Source organism: Crinia signifera, chromosome 9, assembly GCF_055691185.1.
Source record: "Crinia signifera chromosome 9, ASM5569118v1, whole genome shotgun sequence".
Classification (NCBI taxonomy): Eukaryota; Metazoa; Chordata; class Amphibia; order Anura; family Myobatrachidae; genus Crinia; species Crinia signifera.
This window is the reverse complement of record NC_139225.1, coordinates 56,592,807-56,612,286: the sequence shown is the minus strand read 5'-3', so window position 1 is coordinate 56,612,286 and position 19,480 is coordinate 56,592,807. Positions and strand designations below refer to the sequence as shown.

General features: G+C 39.0%; 32 non-coding genes and 10 pseudogenes across 32 annotated transcripts; all 42 read left to right on the top strand.

Annotated features, from left to right (window-relative positions):
- The first annotated feature begins 83 nt into the window (after positions 1 to 83).
- On the top strand, positions 84 to 202 carry LOC146037685 (5S ribosomal RNA). The gene has a single exon (XR_014461339.1). It is a non-coding gene; the product is annotated as a 5S ribosomal RNA (ribosomal RNA).
- Positions 203 to 547: 345 nt separating this feature from the next.
- LOC146039554 (5S ribosomal RNA) lies at positions 548 to 666 on the top strand. Its single transcript, XR_014463049.1, has one exon. It is a non-coding gene; the product is annotated as a 5S ribosomal RNA (ribosomal RNA).
- A 345-nt stretch (positions 667 to 1,011) lies between these two features.
- LOC146040188 (5S ribosomal RNA) lies at positions 1,012 to 1,130 on the top strand. The gene has a single exon (XR_014463347.1). It is a non-coding gene; the product is annotated as a 5S ribosomal RNA (ribosomal RNA).
- A 345-nt stretch (positions 1,131 to 1,475) lies between these two features.
- On the top strand, positions 1,476 to 1,594 carry LOC146040273 (5S ribosomal RNA). Its single transcript, XR_014463424.1, has one exon. It is a non-coding gene; the product is annotated as a 5S ribosomal RNA (ribosomal RNA).
- A 345-nt stretch (positions 1,595 to 1,939) lies between these two features.
- LOC146037903 (5S ribosomal RNA) lies at positions 1,940 to 2,058 on the top strand. The gene has a single exon (XR_014461539.1). It is a non-coding gene; the product is annotated as a 5S ribosomal RNA (ribosomal RNA).
- A 345-nt stretch (positions 2,059 to 2,403) lies between these two features.
- On the top strand, positions 2,404 to 2,522 carry LOC146039201 (5S ribosomal RNA). Its single transcript, XR_014462728.1, has one exon. It is a non-coding gene; the product is annotated as a 5S ribosomal RNA (ribosomal RNA).
- A 345-nt stretch (positions 2,523 to 2,867) lies between these two features.
- LOC146039108 (5S ribosomal RNA) lies at positions 2,868 to 2,986 on the top strand. The gene has a single exon (XR_014462642.1). It is a non-coding gene; the product is annotated as a 5S ribosomal RNA (ribosomal RNA).
- Positions 2,987 to 3,331: 345 nt separating this feature from the next.
- On the top strand, positions 3,332 to 3,450 carry LOC146038997 (5S ribosomal RNA). Its single transcript, XR_014462541.1, has one exon. It is a non-coding gene; the product is annotated as a 5S ribosomal RNA (ribosomal RNA).
- Positions 3,451 to 3,795: 345 nt separating this feature from the next.
- Positions 3,796 to 3,914, top strand: LOC146039553 (5S ribosomal RNA). Its single transcript, XR_014463048.1, has one exon. It is a non-coding gene; the product is annotated as a 5S ribosomal RNA (ribosomal RNA).
- A 345-nt stretch (positions 3,915 to 4,259) lies between these two features.
- On the top strand, positions 4,260 to 4,378 carry LOC146040272 (5S ribosomal RNA). The gene has a single exon (XR_014463423.1). It is a non-coding gene; the product is annotated as a 5S ribosomal RNA (ribosomal RNA).
- A 345-nt stretch (positions 4,379 to 4,723) lies between these two features.
- On the top strand, positions 4,724 to 4,842 carry LOC146038600 (5S ribosomal RNA). Its single transcript, XR_014462179.1, has one exon. It is a non-coding gene; the product is annotated as a 5S ribosomal RNA (ribosomal RNA).
- A 345-nt stretch (positions 4,843 to 5,187) lies between these two features.
- Positions 5,188 to 5,306, top strand: LOC146039200 (5S ribosomal RNA). Its single transcript, XR_014462727.1, has one exon. It is a non-coding gene; the product is annotated as a 5S ribosomal RNA (ribosomal RNA).
- A 345-nt stretch (positions 5,307 to 5,651) lies between these two features.
- On the top strand, positions 5,652 to 5,770 carry LOC146039477 (5S ribosomal RNA). Its single transcript, XR_014462979.1, has one exon. It is a non-coding gene; the product is annotated as a 5S ribosomal RNA (ribosomal RNA).
- Positions 5,771 to 6,115: 345 nt separating this feature from the next.
- LOC146039003 (5S ribosomal RNA) lies at positions 6,116 to 6,234 on the top strand. Its single transcript, XR_014462547.1, has one exon. It is a non-coding gene; the product is annotated as a 5S ribosomal RNA (ribosomal RNA).
- Positions 6,235 to 6,578: 344 nt separating this feature from the next.
- LOC146039796 (5S ribosomal RNA) lies at positions 6,579 to 6,687 on the top strand (annotated as a pseudogene).
- Positions 6,688 to 7,033: 346 nt separating this feature from the next.
- On the top strand, positions 7,034 to 7,152 carry LOC146037718 (5S ribosomal RNA). Its single transcript, XR_014461370.1, has one exon. It is a non-coding gene; the product is annotated as a 5S ribosomal RNA (ribosomal RNA).
- A 345-nt stretch (positions 7,153 to 7,497) lies between these two features.
- Positions 7,498 to 7,616, top strand: LOC146038346 (5S ribosomal RNA). Its single transcript, XR_014461945.1, has one exon. It is a non-coding gene; the product is annotated as a 5S ribosomal RNA (ribosomal RNA).
- A 345-nt stretch (positions 7,617 to 7,961) lies between these two features.
- Positions 7,962 to 8,080, top strand: LOC146037861 (5S ribosomal RNA). Its single transcript, XR_014461501.1, has one exon. It is a non-coding gene; the product is annotated as a 5S ribosomal RNA (ribosomal RNA).
- A 345-nt stretch (positions 8,081 to 8,425) lies between these two features.
- On the top strand, positions 8,426 to 8,544 carry LOC146038768 (5S ribosomal RNA). The gene has a single exon (XR_014462332.1). It is a non-coding gene; the product is annotated as a 5S ribosomal RNA (ribosomal RNA).
- A 345-nt stretch (positions 8,545 to 8,889) lies between these two features.
- Positions 8,890 to 9,008, top strand: LOC146039738 (5S ribosomal RNA; annotated as a pseudogene).
- A 345-nt stretch (positions 9,009 to 9,353) lies between these two features.
- On the top strand, positions 9,354 to 9,472 carry LOC146038955 (5S ribosomal RNA). Its single transcript, XR_014462503.1, has one exon. It is a non-coding gene; the product is annotated as a 5S ribosomal RNA (ribosomal RNA).
- A 345-nt stretch (positions 9,473 to 9,817) lies between these two features.
- Positions 9,818 to 9,936, top strand: LOC146038665 (5S ribosomal RNA). The gene has a single exon (XR_014462237.1). It is a non-coding gene; the product is annotated as a 5S ribosomal RNA (ribosomal RNA).
- Positions 9,937 to 10,279: 343 nt separating this feature from the next.
- Positions 10,280 to 10,398, top strand: LOC146039682 (5S ribosomal RNA; annotated as a pseudogene).
- Positions 10,399 to 10,743: 345 nt separating this feature from the next.
- Positions 10,744 to 10,852, top strand: LOC146039802 (5S ribosomal RNA; annotated as a pseudogene).
- Positions 10,853 to 11,198: 346 nt separating this feature from the next.
- Positions 11,199 to 11,317, top strand: LOC146039228 (5S ribosomal RNA). Its single transcript, XR_014462752.1, has one exon. It is a non-coding gene; the product is annotated as a 5S ribosomal RNA (ribosomal RNA).
- Positions 11,318 to 11,662: 345 nt separating this feature from the next.
- LOC146039826 (5S ribosomal RNA) lies at positions 11,663 to 11,771 on the top strand (annotated as a pseudogene).
- A 347-nt stretch (positions 11,772 to 12,118) lies between these two features.
- On the top strand, positions 12,119 to 12,237 carry LOC146040271 (5S ribosomal RNA). Its single transcript, XR_014463422.1, has one exon. It is a non-coding gene; the product is annotated as a 5S ribosomal RNA (ribosomal RNA).
- A 346-nt stretch (positions 12,238 to 12,583) lies between these two features.
- On the top strand, positions 12,584 to 12,692 carry LOC146039851 (5S ribosomal RNA; annotated as a pseudogene).
- Positions 12,693 to 13,038: 346 nt separating this feature from the next.
- LOC146039118 (5S ribosomal RNA) lies at positions 13,039 to 13,157 on the top strand. The gene has a single exon (XR_014462651.1). It is a non-coding gene; the product is annotated as a 5S ribosomal RNA (ribosomal RNA).
- A 345-nt stretch (positions 13,158 to 13,502) lies between these two features.
- LOC146039861 (5S ribosomal RNA) lies at positions 13,503 to 13,611 on the top strand (annotated as a pseudogene).
- Positions 13,612 to 13,956: 345 nt separating this feature from the next.
- LOC146039825 (5S ribosomal RNA) lies at positions 13,957 to 14,065 on the top strand (annotated as a pseudogene).
- Positions 14,066 to 14,411: 346 nt separating this feature from the next.
- Positions 14,412 to 14,530, top strand: LOC146038819 (5S ribosomal RNA). The gene has a single exon (XR_014462379.1). It is a non-coding gene; the product is annotated as a 5S ribosomal RNA (ribosomal RNA).
- Positions 14,531 to 14,875: 345 nt separating this feature from the next.
- On the top strand, positions 14,876 to 14,984 carry LOC146039824 (5S ribosomal RNA; annotated as a pseudogene).
- A 346-nt stretch (positions 14,985 to 15,330) lies between these two features.
- On the top strand, positions 15,331 to 15,449 carry LOC146040270 (5S ribosomal RNA). Its single transcript, XR_014463421.1, has one exon. It is a non-coding gene; the product is annotated as a 5S ribosomal RNA (ribosomal RNA).
- Positions 15,450 to 15,795: 346 nt separating this feature from the next.
- LOC146039850 (5S ribosomal RNA) lies at positions 15,796 to 15,904 on the top strand (annotated as a pseudogene).
- A 346-nt stretch (positions 15,905 to 16,250) lies between these two features.
- LOC146039117 (5S ribosomal RNA) lies at positions 16,251 to 16,369 on the top strand. The gene has a single exon (XR_014462650.1). It is a non-coding gene; the product is annotated as a 5S ribosomal RNA (ribosomal RNA).
- A 345-nt stretch (positions 16,370 to 16,714) lies between these two features.
- On the top strand, positions 16,715 to 16,833 carry LOC146040269 (5S ribosomal RNA). Its single transcript, XR_014463420.1, has one exon. It is a non-coding gene; the product is annotated as a 5S ribosomal RNA (ribosomal RNA).
- Positions 16,834 to 17,177: 344 nt separating this feature from the next.
- Positions 17,178 to 17,296, top strand: LOC146039284 (5S ribosomal RNA). The gene has a single exon (XR_014462802.1). It is a non-coding gene; the product is annotated as a 5S ribosomal RNA (ribosomal RNA).
- Positions 17,297 to 17,641: 345 nt separating this feature from the next.
- Positions 17,642 to 17,760, top strand: LOC146038046 (5S ribosomal RNA). Its single transcript, XR_014461670.1, has one exon. It is a non-coding gene; the product is annotated as a 5S ribosomal RNA (ribosomal RNA).
- A 345-nt stretch (positions 17,761 to 18,105) lies between these two features.
- Positions 18,106 to 18,224, top strand: LOC146040268 (5S ribosomal RNA). Its single transcript, XR_014463419.1, has one exon. It is a non-coding gene; the product is annotated as a 5S ribosomal RNA (ribosomal RNA).
- A 346-nt stretch (positions 18,225 to 18,570) lies between these two features.
- Positions 18,571 to 18,689, top strand: LOC146039187 (5S ribosomal RNA). Its single transcript, XR_014462715.1, has one exon. It is a non-coding gene; the product is annotated as a 5S ribosomal RNA (ribosomal RNA).
- A 345-nt stretch (positions 18,690 to 19,034) lies between these two features.
- Positions 19,035 to 19,153, top strand: LOC146040267 (5S ribosomal RNA). The gene has a single exon (XR_014463418.1). It is a non-coding gene; the product is annotated as a 5S ribosomal RNA (ribosomal RNA).
- Positions 19,154 to 19,480: the final 327 nt, after the last annotated feature.

Here is a 19,480-nt window from a genome sequence, read left to right as displayed (position 1 = left end):
AGTAAGGCAATACAGTTAGGAAACTTTTTTATTAGCTTTCCTTATTATAGAAGTAGAAGAGGGCAAAAAAGTGCCGGTATCTCACCTACAGCCATACCACATTGGATACGCCCAATCTCGTCTGATCTTGGAAGCTAAGCAGTGTTGGGCCTGGTTAGTACTTAGGTGGGAGACCACATGGGAACACCAGGTGCTGTAGGTTTTTTCCCATTAATGGCAAATTGTTTTTATTCTCTTGCTATTTAAATTGGAAATTTTTTATTTTTATTGCCAATACAGACATTTGGGACAGGTCAAACAGACACAATAGCCATCACCTAAAAACTTACCACACTGTTTAGGCCCAATTCCAACTGCTTTTGGCAGCTAAACAGTGTTGAGCCTCTTTAGTAGTTTAATTTGAGACCACCTGCTAATATCATGTCCTGTAGGTCTTTTTACATTACCAACACATGATTTTTTTCAGTAAGCCAATATAGTTAGGAAACTTTTTTATGAGCTTACCTGGTTATAGAAGTAGAAGAGGGCAAAAAAGTGCCTGTATCTCCCCTACAGTCATACCACATTGGATACGCCCAATCTCATCTGATCTTGGAAGCTAAGCAGTGTTAGGCCTGGTTATTACTTGGGTGGGAGACCACATGGGAACACCAGGTGCTGTAGGTTTTTCCCATTACTGGCAAATTGTTTTTATTCTCTAGCTTTTTAAATTGGAAACTTTTTTCTCTTTATTGACAGTACAGACATTTGGAAGAGGTCAAACAGACACAATAGCCATCACTTAAAAACTTACCACACTGTTTAGGCCCAATTCCAACTGCTTTTGGCAGCTAAACAGTGTTGAGCCTCTTTAGTAGTTTAATTTGAGACCACCTGCTAATATCATGTCCTGTAGGTCTTTTTACATTACCAACACATGATTTTTTTCAGTAAGGCAATACAGTTAGGAAACTTTTTTATTAGCTTTCCTGGTTATAGAAGTAGAAGAGGGCAAAAAAGTGCCGGTATCTCACCTACAGCCATACCACATTGGATACGCCCAATCTCATCTGATCTTGGAAGCTAAGCAGTGTTGGGCCTGGTTAGTACTTGGGTGGGAGACCACATGGGAACACCAGGTGCTGTAGGTTTTTTCCCATTAATGGCAAATTGTTTTTATTCTCTTGCTATTTAAATTGGAAACTTTTTATTTTTATTGCCAATACAGACATTTGGGACAGGTCAAACAGACACAATAGCCATCACCTAAAAACTTACCACACTGTTTAGGCCCAATTCCAACTGCTTTTGGCAGCTAAACAGTGTTGAGCCTCTTTAGTAGTTTAATTTGAGACCACCTGCTAATATCATGTCCTGTAGGTCTTTTTACATTACCAACACATGATTTTTTTCAGTAAGGCAATACAGTTAGGAAACTTTTTTATTAGCTTACCTGGTTATAGAAGTAGAAGAGGGCAAAAAAGTGCCGGTATCTCACCTACAGCCATACCACATTGGATACGCCCAATCTCGTCTGATCTTGGAAGCTAAGCAGTGTTGGGCCTGGTTAGTACTTGGGTGGGAGACCACATGGGAACACCAGGTGCTGTAGGTTTTTTCCCATTAATGGCAAATTGTTTTTATTCTCTTGCTATTTAAATTGGAAACTTTTTATTTTTATTGAAAATACAGACATTTGGGACAGGTCAAACAGACACAATAGCCATCACCTAAAAACTTACCACACTGTTTAGGCCCAATTCCAACTGCTTTTGGGAGCTAAACAGTGTTGAGCCTCTTTAGTAGTTTAGTTTGAGACCACCTGCTAATATCATGTCCTGTAGGTCTTTTTACATTACCAACACATGATTTTTTTCAGTAAGCCAATATAGTTAGGAAACTTTTTTATGAGCTTACCTGGTTATAGAAGTAGAAGAGGGCAAAAAAGTGCCTGTATCTCACCTACAGTCATACCACATTGGATACCCCCAATCTCGTCTGATCTTGGAAGCTAAGCAGTGTTGGGCCTGGTTAGTACTTGGGTGGGAGACCACATGGGAACACCAGGTGCTGTAGGTTTTTCCCATTACTGGCAAATTGTTTTTATTCTCTAGCTTTTTAAATTGGAAACTTTTTTCTCTTTATTGACAGTACAGACATTTGGAAGAGGTCAAACAGACACAATAGCCATCACCTAAAAACTTACCACACTGTTTAGGCCCAATTCCAACTGCTTTTGGCAGCTAAACAGTGTTGAGCCTCTTAAGTAGTTTAATTTGAGACGACCTGCTAATATCATGTCCTGTAGGTCTTTTTACATTACCAACACATGATTTTTTTCAGTAAGGCAATACAGTTAGGAAACTTTTTTATTAGCTTTCCTGGTTATAGAAGTAGAAGAGGGCAAAAAAGTGCATTTATCTCACCTACAGCCATAACACATTGGATACGCCCAATCTCGTCTGATCTTGGGAGCTAAGCAGTGTTGGGCCTGGTTAGTACTTGGGTGGGAGACCACATGGGAACACCAGGTGCTGTAGGTTTTTTCCCATTAATGGCAAATTGTTTTTATTCTCTTGCTATTTAAATTGGAAACTTTTTATTTTTATTGCCAATACAGACATTTGGGACAGGTCAAACAGACACAATAGCCATCACCTAAAAACTTACCACACTGTTTAGGCCCAATTCCAACTGCTTTTGGGAGCAAAACAGTGTTGAGCCTCTTTAGTAGTTTAATTTGAGACCACCTGCTAATATCATGTCCTGTAGGTCTTTTTACATTACCAACACATGATTTTTTCCAGTAAGGCAATACAGTTAGGAAACTTTTTTATTAGCTTACCTGGTTATAGAAGTAGAAGAGGGCAAAAAAGTGCTGGTATGTCACCTGCAGCCATACCACATTGGATACGCCCAATCTCGTCTGATCTTGGAAGCTAAGCAGTGTTGTGCCTGGTTAGTACTTGGGTGGGAGACCACATGGGAACACCAGGTGCTGTAGGTTTTTTCCCATTAATGGCAAATTGTTTTTATTCTCTTGCTATTTAAATTGGAAACTTTTTATTTTTATTGAAAATACAGACATTTGGGACAGGTCAAACAGACACAATAGCCATCACCTAAAAACTTACCACACTGTTTAGGCCCAATTCCAACTGCTTTTGGGAGCTAAACAGTGTTGAGCCTCTTTAGTAGTTTAATTTGAGACGACCTGCTAATATCATGTCCTGTAGGTCTTTTTACATTACCAACAAATGATTTTTTTCAGTAAGCCAATGCAGTTAGGAAACTTTTTTATTAGCTTACCTGGTTATAGAAGTAGAAGAGGGCAAAAAAGTGCCTGTATCTCACCTACAGCCATACCGCATTGGATACGCCCAATCTCGTCTGATCTTGGAAGCTAAGCAGTGTTGGTCCTGGTTAGTACTTGGGTGGGAGACCACATGGGAACACCAGGTGCTGTAGGATTTTTCCCATTAATGGCAAATTGTTTTTATTCTCTTGCTATTTAAATTGGAAACTTTTTATTTTTATTGCCAATACAGACATTTGGGACAGGTCAAACAGACACAATAACCATCACCTAAAAACTTACCACACTGTTTAGGCCCAATTCCAACTGCTTTTGGCAGCTAAACAGTGTTGAACCTCTTTAGTAGTTTAGTTTGAGACCACCTGCTAATATCATGTCCTGTAGGTCTTTTTACATTACCAACACATGATTTTTTTCAGTAAGCCAATATAGTTAGGAAACTTTTTTATTAGCTTACCTGGTTATAGAAGTAGAAGAGGGCAAAAAAGTGCCTGTATCTCCCCTACAGTCATACCACATTGGATACGCCCAATCTCATCTGATCTTGGAAGCTAAGCAGTGTTAGGCCTGGTTATTACTTGGGTGGGAGACCACATGGGAACACCAGGTGCTGTAGGTTTTTCCCATTACTGGCAAATTGTTTTTATTCTCTAGCTTTTTAAATTGGAAACTTTTTTCTCTTTATTGACAGTACAGACATTTGGAAGAGGTCAAACAGACACAATAGCCATCACTTAAAAACTTACCACACTGTTTAGGCCCAATTCCAACTGCTTTTGGCAGCTAAACAGTGTTGAGCCTCTTTAGTAGTTTAATTTGAGACCACCTGCTAATATCATGTCCTGTAGGTCTTTTTACATTACCAACACATGATTTTTTTCAGTAAGGCAATACAGTTAGGAAACTTTTTTATTAGCTTACCTGGTTATAGAAGTAGAAGAGGGCAAAAAAGTGCCGGTATCTCACCTACAGCCATACCACATTGGATACGCCCAATCTCGTCTGATCTTGGAAGCTAAGCAGTGTTGGGCCTGGTTAGTACTTGGGTGGGAGACCACATGGGAACACCAGGTGCTGTAGGTTTTTTCCCATTAATGGCAAATTGTTTTTATTCTCTTGCTATTTAAATTGGAAACTTTTTATTTTTATTGAAAATACAGACATTTGGGACAGGTCAAACAGACACAATAGCCATCACCTAAAAACTTACCACACTGTTTAGGCCCAATTCCAACTGCTTTTGGGAGCTAAACAGTGTTGAGCCTCTTTAGTAGTTTAGTTTGAGACCACCTGCTAATATCATGTCCTGTAGGTCTTTTTACATTACCAACACATGATTTTTTTCAGTAAGCCAATATAGTTAGGAAACTTTTTTATGAGCTTACCTGGTTATAGAAGTAGAAGAGGGCAAAAAAGTGCCTGTATCTCACCTACAGTCATACCACATTGGATACCCCCAATCTCGTCTGATCTTGGAAGTTAAGCAGTGTTGGGCCTGGTTAATACTTGGGTGGGAGACCACATGGGAACACCAGGTGCTGTAGGTTTTTCCCATTACTGGCAAATTGTTTTTATTCTCTAGCTTTTTAAATTGGAAACTTTTTTCTCTTTATTGACAGTACAGACATTTGGAAGAGGTCAAACAGACACAATAGCCATCACCTAAAAACTTACCACACTGTTTAGGCCCAATTCCAACTGCTTTTGGCAGCTAAACAGTGTTGAGCCTCTTAAGTAGTTTAATTTGAGACGACCTGCTAATATCATGTCCTGTAGGTCTTTTTACATTACCAACACATGATTTTTTTCAGTAAGGCAATACAGTTAGGAAACTTTTTTATTAGCTTTCCTGGTTATAGAAGTAGAAGAGGGCAAAAAAGTGCATTTATCTCACCTACAGCCATAACACATTGGATACGCCCAATCTCGTCTGATCTTGGGAGCTAAGCAGTGTTGGGCCTGGTTAGTACTTGGGTGGGAGACCACATGGGAACACCAGGTGCTGTAGGTTTTTTCCCATTAATGGCAAATTGTTTTTATTCTCTTGCTATTTAAATTGGAAACTTTTTATTTTTATTGCCAATACAGACATTTGGGGCAGGTCAAACAGACACAATAGCCATCACCTAAAAACTTACCACACTGTTTAGGCCCAATTCCAACTGCTTTTGGCAGCTAAACAGTGTTGAGCCTCTTTAGTAGTTTAATTTGAGACCACCTGCTAATATCATGTCCTGTAGGTCTTTTTACATTACCAACACATGATTTTTTTCAGTAAGGCAATACAGTTAGGAAACTTTTTTATTAGCTTACCTGGTTATAGAAGTAGAAGAGGGCAAAAAAGTGGCAGTATCTCACCTACAGCCATACCACATTGGATACGCCCAATCTCGTCTGATCTTGGAAGCTAAGCAGTGTTGGGCCTGGTTAGTACTTGGGTGGGAGACCACATGGGAACACCAGAAGCTGTTGGTTTTTTCCCATTAATGGCAAATTGTTTTTATTCTCTTGCTATTTAAATTGGAAACTTTTTATTTTTATTGCCAATACAGACATTTGGGACAGGTCAAACAGACACAATAGCCATCACCTAAAAACTTACCACACTGTTTAGGCCCAATTCCAACTGCTTTTGGGAGCAAAACAGTGTTGAGCCTCTTTAGTAGTTTAATTTGAGACCACCTGCTAATATCATGTCCTGTAGGTCTTTTTACATTACCAACACATGATTTTTTTCAGTAAGCCAATATAGTTAGGAAACTTTTTTATTAGCTTACCTGGTTATAGAAGTAGAATAGGGCAAAAAAGTGCCTGTATCTCACCTACAGCCATACCACATTGGATACGCCCAATCTCGTCTGATCTTGGAAGCTAAGCAGTGTTGGGCCTGGTTTTTACTTGGGTGGGAGACCACATGGGAACACCAGGTGCTGTAGGTTTTTCCCATTACTGGCAAATTGTTTTTATTCTCTAGCTTTTTAAATTGGAAACTTTTTCTCTTTATTGACAGTACAGACATTTGGAAGAGGTCAAACAGACACAATAGCCATCACCTAAAAACTTACCACACTGTTTAGGCCCAATTCCAACTGCTTTTGGCAGCTAAACAGTGTTGAGCCTCTTTAGTAGTTTAATTTGAGACCACCTGCTAATATCATGTCCTGTAGGTCTTTTTACATTACCAACACATGATTTTTTTCAGTAAGCCAATATAGTTAGGAAACTTTTTTATTAGCTTACCTTGTTATAGAAGTAGAAGAGGGCAAAAAAGTGCCTGTATCTCACCTACAGCCATACCACATTGGATACGCCTGATCTTGGAAGCTAAGCAGTGGTGGGCCTGGTTAGTACTTGGGTGGGAGACCACATGGGAACACCAGGTGCTGTAGGTTTTTTCCCATTAATGGCAAATTGTTTTTATTCTCTTGCTATTTAAATTGGAAACTTTTTATTTTTTATTGCCAATACAGACATTTGGGACAGGTCAAACAGACACAATAGCCATCACCTAAAAACTTACCACACTGTTTAGGCCCGATTCCAACTGCTTTTGGGAGCTAAACAGTGTTGAGCCTCTTTAGTAGTTTAATTTGAGACCACCTGCTAATATCATGTCCTGTAGGTCTTTTTACATTACCAACACATGATTTTTTTCAGTAAGCCAATATAGTTAGGAAACTTTTTTATTAACTTACCTGGTTATAGAAGTAGAAGATGGCAAAAAAGTGCCTGTATCTCACCTACAGCCATACCACATTGGATACGCCCAATCTCGTCTGATCTTGGAAGCTAAGCAGTGTTGGGCCTGGTTAGTACTTGGCTGGGAGACCACATGGGAACACCAGGTGCTGTAGGTTTTTCCCATTACTGGCAAATTGTTTTTATTCTCTAGCTTTTTAAATTGGAAACTTTTTTCTCTTTATTGACAGTACAGACATTTGGAAGAGGTCAAACAGACACAATAGCCATTACCTAAAAACTTACCACACTGTTTAGGCCCAATTCCAACTGCTTTTGGCAGCTAAACAGTGTTGAGCCTCTTTAGTAGTTTAATTTGAGACCACCTGCTAATATCATGTCCTGTAGGTCTTTTTACATTACCAACACATGATTTTTTTCAGTAAGCCAATATAGTTAGGAAACTTTTTTATTAGCTTACCTGGTTATAGAAGTAGAAGAGGGCAAAAAAGTGCCTGGATCTCACCTACAGCCATACCACATTGGATGCGCCCAATCTCGTCTGATCTTGGAAGCTAAGCAGTGTTGGCCCTGGTTAGTACTTGGGTGGGAGACCACATGGGAACACCAGGTGCTGTAGGTTTTTCCCATTACTGGCAAATTGTTTTTATTCTCTTGCTTTTTAAATTGGAAACTTTTTTCTCTTTATTGACAGTACAGATATTTGGAAGAGGTCAAACAGACACAATAGCCAGCACATAAAAACTTACCACACTGTTTAGGCCCAATTCCAACTTTTTTTGCAGCTAAACAGTGTTGAGCCTCTTTAGTAGTTTAATTTGAGACCACCTGCTAATATTATGTCCTGTAGGTCTTTTTACATTACCAACACATGATTTTTTTCAGTAAGCCAATATAGTTAGGAAACCTTTTTATTAGCTTACCTGGTTATAGAAGTAGAAAAGGGCAAAAAAAGTGCCTATATCGCACCTACAGCCATACCACATTGGATACGCCCAATCTCGTCTGATCTTGGAAGCTAAGCAGTGTTGGGCCTGGTTAGTACTTGGGTGGGAAACCACATGGGAACACCAGGTGCTGTAGGTTTTTTCCCATTAATGGCAAATTGTTTTTATTCTCTTGCTATTTAAATTTGAAACTTTTTATTTTTATTGCCAATACAGACATTTGGGACAGGTCAAACAGACACAATAGCCATCACCTAAAAACTTACCACACTGTTTAGGCCCAATTCCAACTGCTTTTGGGAGCTAAACAGTGTTGAGCCTCTTTAGTAGTTTAATTTGAGACCACCTGCTAATATCATGTCCGGTAGGTCTTTTTACATTACCAACACATGATTTTTTTCAGTAAGCCAATATAGTTAGGAAACTTTTTTATTAGCTTACCTGGTTATAGAAGTAGAGGAGGGCAAAAAAGTGCCTGTATCTCATCTACAGCCATATCACATTGGATACGCCCAATCTCGTCTGAACTTGGAAGCTAAGCAGTGTTGGGCCTGGTTAGTACTTGGGTGGGAGACCACATAGGAACACCAGGTGCTGTAGGTTTTTCCCATTACTGGCAAATTGTTTTTATTCTCTAGCTTTTTAAATTGGAAACTTTTTTCTCTTTATTGACAGTACAGACATTTGGAAGAGGTCAAACAGACACAATAGCCATCACCTAAAAACTTACCACACTGTTTAGGCCCAAATCCAACTGCTTTTGGCAGCTAAACAGTGTTGAGCCTCTTTAGTAGTTTAATTTGAGACCACCTGCTAATATCATGTCCTGTAGGTCTTTTTACATTACCAAGACATGATTTTTTTCAGTAAGGCAATACAGTTAGGAAACTTTTTTATTAGCTTACCTGGTTATAGAAGTAGAAGAGGGCAAAAAAGTACCGATATCTCAACTACAGCCATACCACATTGGATACGCCCAATCTTGACTTATCTTGGAAGCTAAGCAGTGTTGGGCCTGGTTAGTACTTGGGTGGGAGACCACATGGGAACACCAGGTGCTGTAGGTTTTTTCCCATTAATGGCAAATTGTTTTTATTCTCTTGCTATTTAAATTGGAAACTTTTTATTTTTATTGCCAATACAGACATTTGGGACAGGTCAAACAGACACAATAGCCATCACCTAAAAACTTACCACACTGTTTAGGCCCAATTCCAACTGCTTTTGGGAGCTAAACAGTGTTGAGCCTCTTTAGTAGTTTAATTTGAGACCACCTGCTAATATCATGTCCTGTAGGTCTTTTTACATTACCAACACATGAATTTTTTCAGTAAGCCAATATAGTTAGGAAACTTTTTTATTAGCTTACCTGGTTATAGAAGTAGAAGATGGCAAAAAAGTGCTTGTATCTCACCTACAGCCATACCACATTGGATACGCCCAATCTCGTCTGATCTTGGAAGCTAAGCAGTGTTGGGCCTGGTTAGTACTTGGGTGGGAGACAACATGGGAACACCAGGTGCTGTAGGTTTTTCCCATTACTGGCAAATTGTTTTTATTCTCCAGCTTTTTAAATTGGAAACTTTATTCTCTTTATTGACAGTACAGACATTTGGAAGAGGTCAAACAGACACAATAGCCATCACCTAAAAACTTACCACACTGTTTAGGCCCAATTACAACTGCTTTTGGTAGCTAAACAGTGTTGAGCCTCTTAAGTAGTTTAATTTGAGACCACCTGCTAATATCATGTCCTGTAGGTCTTTTTACATTACCAACACATGATTTTTTTCAGTAAGGCAATACAGTTAGGAAACTTTTTTATTAGCTTTCCTGGTTATAGAAGTAGAAGAGGGCAAAAAAGTGCCAATATCTCACCTACAGCCATACCACATTGGAAACGCCCAATCTCGTCTGATCTTGGAAGCTAAGCAGTGTTGGGACTGGTTAGTACTTGGGTGGGAGACCACATGGGAACACCAGGTGCTGTAGGTTTTTTCCCATTAATGGCAAATTGTTTTTATTCTCTTGCTATTTAAATTGGAAACTTTTTATTTTTATTGCCAATACAGACATTTGGGACAGGTCAAACAGACACAATAGCCATCACCTAAAAACTTACCACACTGTTTAGGCCCAATTCCAACTGCTTTTGGCAGCTAAACAGTGTTGAGCCTCTTTAGTAGTTTAATTTGAGACCACCTGCTAATATCATGTCCTGTAGGTAATTTTTCATTACCAACACATGATTTTTTTCAGTAAGGCAATACAGTTAGGAAACTTTTTTATTAGCTTACCTGGTTATAGAAGTAGAAGAGGGCAAAAAAGCCAGTATCTCACCTACAGCCATACCACATTGGATACGCCCAATCTTGTCTGTTCTTGGAAGATAAGCAGTGTTGGGCCTGGTTAGTACTTGGGTGGGAGACCACATGGCAACACCAGGTGCTGTAGGTTTTTCCCATTACTGGCAAATTGTTTTTATTCTCTAGCTTTTTAAATTGGAAACTTTTTTCTCTTTATTGACAGTACAGACATTTGGAAGAGGTCAAACAGACACAATAGCCATCACCTAAAAACTTACCACACTGTTTAGGCCCAATTCCAACTGCTTTGGGCAGCTAAACAGTGTTGAGCCTCTTTAGTAGTTTAATTTGAGACCACCTGCTAATATCATGTCCTGTAGGTCTTTTTACATTACCAACACATGATTTTTTTCAATAAGCCAATATAGTTAGGAAACTTTTTTATTAGCTTACCTTGTTATAGAAGTAGAAGAGGGCAAAAAAGTGCATGTAACTCACCTACAGCCATACCACATTGGATACACCTGATCTTGGAAGCTAAGCAGTGTTGGGCATGGTTAGTACTTGGGTGGGAGACCACATGGGAACACCAGGTGCTGTAGGTTTTTTCCCATTAATGGCAAATTGTTTTTATTCTCTTGCTATTTAAATTGGAAACTTTTTATTTTTTATTGCCAATACAGACATTTGGGACAGGTCAAACAGACACAATAGCCATCACCTAAAAAATTACCACACTGTTTAGGCCCAATTCCAACTGCTTTTGGCAGCTAAACAGTGTTGAGCCTCTTTAGTAGTTTAATTTGAGACCACCTGCTAATATCATGTCCTGTAGGTCTTTTTACATTACCAACACATGATTTTTTTCAGTAAGCCAATATAGTTAGGAAACTTTTTTATTAGCTTACCTGGTTATAGAAGTAGAAGAGGGCAAAAAAGTGCCTGTATCTCACCTACAGCCATACCACATTGGATACGCCCAATCTCGTCTGATCTTGGAAGCTAAGCAGTGTTGGGCCTGGTTAGTACTTGGGTGGGAGACCACATTGGAACACAAGGTGCTGTAGGTTTTTCCCATTACTGGCAAATTGTTTTTATTCTCTAGCTTTTTAAATTGGAAACTTTTTTCTCTTTATTGACAGTACAGACATTTGGAAGAGGTCAAACAGACACAATAGCCATCACCTAAAAACTTACCACACTGTTTAGGCCCAATTCCAACTGCTTTTGGCAGCTAAACAGTGTTGAGCCTCTTTAGTAGTTTAATTTGAGACCACCTGCTAATATCTTGTCCTGTAGGTCTTTTTACATTACCAACACATGATTTTTTTCAATAAGCCAATATAGTTAGGAAACTTTTTTATTAGCTTACCTTGTTATAGAAGTAGAAGAGGGCAATAAAGTGCCTGTATCTCACCTACAGCCATACCACATTGGATACGCCTGATCTTGGAAGCTAAGCAGTGTTGGGCATGGTTAGTACTTGGGTGGGAGACCACATGGGAACACCAGGTGCTGTAGGTTTTTTCCCATTAATGGCAAATTGTTTTTATTCTCTTGCTATTTAAATTGGAAACTTTTTATTTTTTATTGCCAATACAGACATTTGGGACAGGTCAAACAGACACAATAGCCATCACCTAAAAACTTACCACACTGTTTAGGCCCAATTCCAACTGCTTTTCGGAGCTAAACAGTGTTGAGCCTCTTTAGTAGTTTAATTTGAGACCACCTGCTAATATAATGTCCTGTAGGTCTTTTTACATTACCAACACATGATTTTTTTTTAGTAAGCCAATATAGTTAGGAAACTTTTTTATTAGCTTACCTGGTTATAGAAGTAGAAGAGGGCAAAAAAGTGCCTGTATCTCACCTACAGCCATACCACATTGGATACGCCCAATCTCGTCTGATCTTGGAAGCTAAGCAGTGTTGGGCCTGGTTAGTACTTGGGTGGGAGACCACATGGGAACACCAGGTGCTGTAGGTTTTTCCCATTACTGGCAAATTGTTTTTATTCTCTAGCTTTTTAAATTGGAAACTTTTTTCTCTTTATTGACAGTACAGACATTTGGAAGAGGTCAAACAGACACAATAGCCATCACCTGAAAACTTACCACACTGTTTAGGCCCAATTCCAACTGCTTTTGGCAGCTAAACAGTGTTGAGCCTCTTTAGTAGTTTAATTTGAGACCACCTGCTAATATCATGTCCTGTAGGTCTTTTTACATTACCAACACATGATTTTTTTTCAGTAAGGCAATACAGTTAGGAAACTTTTTTATTAGCTTACCTTGTTATAGAAGTAGAAGAGGGCAAAAAAGTGCCTGTAAATCACCTACAGCCATACCACATTGGATTCGCCTGATCTTGGAAGCTAAGCAGTGTTGGGCATGGTTAGTACTTTGGTGGGAGACCACATGGGAACACCAGGTGCTGTAGGTTTTTTCCCATTAATGGCAAATTGTTTTTATTCTCTTGCTATTTAAATTGGAAACTTTTTATTTTTTATTGCCAATACAGACATTTGGGACAGGTCAAACAGACACAATAGCCATCACCTAAAAACTTACCACACTGTTTAGGCCCAATTCCAACTGCTTTTGGCAGCTAAACAGTGTTGAGCCTCTTTAGTAGTTTAATTTGAGACCACCTGCTAATATCATGTCCTGTAGGTCTTTTTACATTACCAACACATGATTTTTTTCAGTAAGCCAATATAGTTAGGAAACTTTTTTATTAGCTTACCTGGTTATAGAAGTAGAAGAGGGCAAAAAAGTGCCTGTATCTCACCTACAGCTATACCACATTGGATACGCCCAATCTCGTCTGATCTTGGAAGCTAAGCAGTGTTGGGCCTGGTTAGTACTTGGGTGGGAGACCACATGGGAACACAAGGTGCTGTAGGTTTTTCCCATTACTGGCAAATTGTTTTTATTCTCTAGCTTTTTAAATTGGAAACTTTTTTCTCTTTATTGACAGTACAGACATTTGGAAGAGGTCAAACAGACACAATAGCCATCACCTAAAAACTTACCACACTGTTTAGGCCCAATTCCAACTGCTTTTGGCAGCTAAACAGTGTTGAGCCTCTTTAGTAGTTTAATTTGAGACCACCTGCTAATATCTTGTCCTGTAGGTCTTTTTACATTACCAACACATGATTTTTTTCAATAAGCCAATATAGTTAGGGAACTTTTTTATTAGCTTACCTTGTTATAGAAGTAGAAGAGGGCAAAAAAGTGCCTGTATCTCACCTACAGCCATACCACATTGGATACGCCTGATTTTTGAAGCTAAGCAGTGTTGGGCATGGTTAGTACTTGGGTGGGAGACCACATGGGAACACCAGGTGCTGTAGGTTTTTTCCCATTAATGGCAAATTGTTTTTATTCTCTTGCTATTTAAATTGGAAACTTTTTATTTTTTATTGCCAATACAGACATTTGGGAAGGTCAAACAGACACAATAGCCATCACCTAAAAACTTACCACACTGTTTAGGCCCAATTCCAACTGCTTTTGGCAGCTAAACAGTGTTGAGCCTCTTTAGTAGTTTAATTTGAGACCACCTGCTAATATCATGTCCTGTAGGTCTTTTTACATTACCAACACATGATTTTTTTCAATAAGCCAATATAGTTAGGAAACTTTTTTATTAGCTTATCTTGTTATAGAAGTAGAAGAGGGCAAAAAAGTGCCTGTAACTCACCTACAGCCATACCACATTGGATACGCCTGATCTTGGAAGCTAAGCAGTGTTGGGCATGGTTAGTACTTGGGTGGGAGACCACATGGGAACACCAGGTGCTGTAGGTTTTTTCCCATTAATGGCAAATTGTTTTTATTCTCTTGCTATTTAAATTGGAAACTTTTTATTTTTTATTGCCAATACAGACATTTGGGACAGGTCAAACAGACACAATAGCCATCACCTAAAAAATTACCACACTGTTTAGGCCCAATTCCAACTGCTTTTGGCAGCTAAACAGTGTTGAGCCTCTTTAGTAGTTTAATTTGAGACCACCTGCTAATATCATGTCCTGTAGGTCTTTTTACATTACCAACACATGATTTTTTTCAGTAAGCCAATATAGTTAGGAAACTTTTTTATTAGCTTACCTGGTTATAGAAGTAGAAGAGGGCAAAAAAGTGCCTGTATCTCACCTACAGCCATACCACATTGGATACGCCCAATCTCGTCTGATCTTGGAAGCTAAGCAGTGTTGGGCCTGGTTAGTACTTGGGTGGGAGACCACATGGGAACACAAGGTGCTGTAGGTTTTTCCCATTACTGGCAAATTGTTTTTATTCTCTAGCTTTTTAAATTGGAAACTTTTTTCTCTTTATTGACAGTACAGACATTTGGAAGAGGTCAAACAGACACAATAGCCATCACCTAAAAACTTACCACACTGTTTAGGCCCAATTCCAACTGCTTTTGGCAGCTAAACAGTGTTGAGCCTCTTTAGTAGTTTAATTTGAGACCACCTGCTAATATCTTGTCCTGTAGGTCTTTTTACATTACCAACACATGATTTTTTTCAATAAGCCAATATAGTTAGGAAACTTTTTTATTAGCTTACCTTGTTATAGAAGTAGAAGAGGGCAATAAAGTGCCTGTATCTCACCTACAGCCATACCACATTGGATACGCCTGATCTTGGAAGCTAAGCAGTGTTGGGCATGGTTAGTACTTGGGTGGGAGACCACATGGGAACACCAGGTGCTGTAGGTTTTTTCCCATTAATGGCAAATTGTTTTTATTCTCTTGCTATTTAAATTGGAAACTTTTTATTTTTTATTGCCAATACAGACATTTGGGACAGGTCAAACAGACACAATAGCCATCACCTAAAAACTTACCACACTGTTTAGGCCCAATTCCAACTGCTTTTCGGAGCTAAACAGTGTTGAGCCTCTTTAGTAGTTTAATTTGAGACCACCTGCTAATATAATGTCCTGTAGGTCTTTTTACATTACCAACACATGATTTTTTTCAGTAAGCCAATATAGTTAGGAAACTTTTTTATTAGCTTACCTGGTTATAGAAGTAGAAGAGGGCAAAAAAGTGCCTGTATCTCACCTACAGCCATACCACATTGGATACGCCCAATCTCGTCTGATCTTGGAAGCTAAGCAGTGTTGGGCCTGGTTAGTACTTGGGTGGGAGACCACATGGGAACACCAGGTGCTGTAGGTTTTTCCCATTACTGGCAAATTGTTTTTATTCTCTAGCTTTTTAAATTGGAAACTTTTTTCTCTTTATTGACAGTACAGACATTTGGAAGAGGTCAAACAGACACAATAGCCATCACCTAAAAACTTACCACACTGTTTAGGCCCAATTCCAACTGCTTTTGGCAGCTAAACAGTGTTGAGCCTCTTTAGTAGTTTAATTTGAGACCACCTGCTAATATCATGTCCTGTAGGTCTTTTTACATTACCAACACATGATTTTTTTTCAGTAAGGCAATACAGTTAGGAAACTTTTTTATTAGCTTACCTTGTTATAGAAGTAGAAGAGGGCAAAAAAGTGCCTGTAAATCACCTACAGCCATACCACATTGGATTCGCCTGATCTTGGAAGCTAAGCAGTGTTGGGCATGGTTAGTACTTTGGTGGGAGACCACATGGGAACACCAGGTGCTGTAGGTTTTTTCCCATTAATGGCAAATTGTTTTTATTCTCTTGCTATTTAAATTGGAAACTTTTTATTTTTTATTGCCAATACAGACATTTGGGACAGGTCAAACAGACACAATAGCCATCACCTAAAAACTTACCACACTGTTTAGGCCCAATTCCAACTGCTTTTGGCAGCTAAACAGTGTTGAGCCTCTTTAGTAGTTTAATTTGAGACCACCTGCTAATATCATGTCCTGTAGGTCTTTTTACATTACCAACACATGATTTTTTTCAGTAAGCCAATATAGTTAGGAAACTTTTTTATTAGCTTACCTGGTTATAGAAGTAGAAGAGGGCAAAAAAGTGCCTGTATCTCACCTACAGCTATACCACATTGGATACGCCCAATCTCGTCTGATCTTGGAAGCTAAGCAGTGTTGGGCCTGGTTAGTACTTGGGTGGGAGACCACATGGGAACACAAGGTGCTGTAGGTTTTTCCCATTACTGGCAAATTGTTTTTATTCTCTAGCTTTTTAAATTGGAAACTTTTTTCTCTTTATTGACAGTACAGACATTTGGAAGAGGTCAAACAGACACAATAGCCATCACCTAAAAACTTACCACACTGTTTAGGCCCAATTCCAACTGCTTTTGGCAGCTAAACAGTGTTGAGCCTCTTTAGTAGTTTAATTTGAGACCACCTGCTAATATCTTGTCCTGTAGGTCTTTTTACATTACCAACACATGATTTTTTTCAATAAGCCAATATAGTTAGGGAACTTTTTTATTAGCTTACCTTGTTATAGAAGTAGAAGAGGGCAAAAAAGTGCCTGGATCTCACCTACAGCCATACCACATTGGATACGCCCAATCTCGTCTGATCTTGGAAGCTAAGCAGTGTTGGGCCTGGTTAGTACTTGGGTGGGAGACCACATGGGAACACCAGGTGCTGTAGGTTTTTCCCATTACTGGCAAATTGTTTTTATTCTATAGCTTTCTAAATTGGAAACTTTTTCTCTTTATTGACAGTACAGACATTTGGAAGAGGTCAAACAGACACAATAGCCATCAACTAAAAACTTACCACACTGTTTAGGCCCAATTCCAACTGCTTTTGGCTGCTAAACAGTGTTGAGCCTCTTTAGTAGTTTAATTTGAGACCACCTGCTAATATCATGTCCTGTAGGTCTTTTTACATTACCAACACATGATTTTTTTCAGTAAGGCAATACAGTTAGGAAACTTTTTTATTAGCTTACCTGGTTATAGAAGTAGAAGAGGGCAAAAAAGTGCCGGTATCTCAACTACAGCCATACCACATTCGATATGCCCAATCTCGTCTGATCTTGGAAGCTAAGCAGTGTTGGGCCTGGTTAGTACTTGGGTGGGAGACCACATGGGAACACCAGGTGCTGTAGGTTTTTCCCATTACTGGCAAATTGTTTTTATTCTCTAGCTTTTTAAATTGGAAACTTTTTTTTCTTTATTGACAGTACAGACATTTGGAAGAGGTCAAACAGACACAATAGCCATCACCTAAAAACTTACCACACTGTTTAGGCCCAATTCCAACTGCTTTTGGCAGCTAAACAGTGTTGAGCCTCTTTAGTAGTTTAATTTGAGACCACCTGCTAATATCATGTCCTGTAGGTCTTTTTACATTACCAACACATGATTTTTTTCAGTAAGGCAATACAGTTAGGAAACTTTTTTATTAGCTTACCTGGTCTTAGAAGTAGAAGAGGGCAAAAAAGTGCCGGTATCTCACCTACAGCCATACCACATTGGATACGCCCAATCTCATCTGATCTTGGAAGCTAAGCAGTGTTGGGCCTGGTTAATACTTGGGTGGGAGACCACATGGGAACACCAGGTGCTGTAGGTTTTTTCCGATTAATGGCAAATTGTTTTTATTCTCTTGCTATTTAAATTGGAAACTTTTTATTTTTATTGCCAATACAGACATTTGGGACAGGTCAAACAGACACAATAGCCATCACCTAAAAACTTACCACACTGTTTAGGCCCAATTCCAACTGCTTTTGGCAGCTAAACAGTGTTGAGCCTCTTTAGTAGTTTAATTTGAGACCACCTGCTAATATCATGTCCTGTAGGTCTTTTTACATTACCAACACATGATTTTTTTCAGTAAGGCAATACAGTTAGGAAACTTTTTTATTCGCTTACCTGGTTATAGAAGTAGAAGAGGGCAAAAAAGTGCCAGTATCTCACCTACAGCCATACCACATTGGATACGCCCAATCTCGTCTGATCTTGGAAGCTAAGCAGTGTTGGGCCTGGTTAGTACTTGGGTGGGAGACCACATGGGAACACCAGGTGCTGTAGGTTTTTTCCGATTAATGGCAAATTGTTTTTATTCTCTTGCTATTTAAATTGGAAACTTTTTATTTTTTATTGCCAATACAGACATTTGGGACAGGTCAAACAGACACAATAGCCATCACCTAAAAACTTACCACACTGTTTAGGCCCAATTCCAACTGCTTTTTGGAGCTAAACAGTGTTGAGCCTCTTTAGTAGTTTAATTGGAGACCACCTGCTAATATCATGTCCTGTAGGTCTTTTTACATTACCAACACATGATTTTTTTCAGTAAGGCAATACAGTTAGGAAACTTTTTTATTCGCTTACCTGGTTATAGAAGTAGAAGAGGGCAAAAAAGTGCCGGTATCTCAACTACAGCCATAGCACATTGGATACGCCCAATCTCGTCTGATCTTGGAAGCTAAGCAGTGTTGGGCCTGGTTAGTACTTGGGTGGGAGACCACATGGGAACACCAGGTGCTGTAGGTTTTTTCCCATTAATGGCAAATTGTTTTTATTCTCTTGCTATTTAAATTGGAAACTTTTTATTTTTATTGCCAATACAGACATTTGGGACAGGTCAAACAGACACAATAGCCATCACCTAAAAACTTACCACACTGTTTAGGCCCAATTCCAACTGCTTTTGGGAGCTAAACAGTGTTGAGCCTCTTTAGTAGTTTAATTTGAGACCACCTGCTAATATCATGTCCTGTAGGTCTTTTTACATTACCAACACATGATTTTTTTCAGTAAGCCAATATAGTTAGGAAACTTTTTTATTAGCTTACCTGGTTATAGAAGCAGAAGATGTCAAAAAAGTGCCTGTGTCTCACCTACAGCCATACCACATTGGATACGCCCAATCTCGTCTGATCTTGGAAGCTAAGCAGTGTTGGGCCTGGTTAGTACTTGGGTGGGAGACCACATGGGAACACCAGGTGCTGTAGGTTTTTCCCATTACTGGCCAATTGTTTTTATTCTCTAGCTTTTTAAATTGGAAACTTTTTTCTCTTTATTGACAGTACAGACATTTGGAAGAGGTCAAACAGACACAATAGCCATCACCTAAAAACTTACCACACTGTTTAGGCCCAATTCCAACTGCTTTTGGCAGCTAAACAGTGTTGAGCCTCTTTAGTAGTTTAATTTGAGACCACCTGCTAATATCATGTCCTGTAGGTCTTTTTACATTACCAACACATGATTTTTTTCAGTAAGGCAATACAGTTAGGAAACTTTTTTATTAGCTTACCTGGTTATAGGAGTAGAAGAGGGCA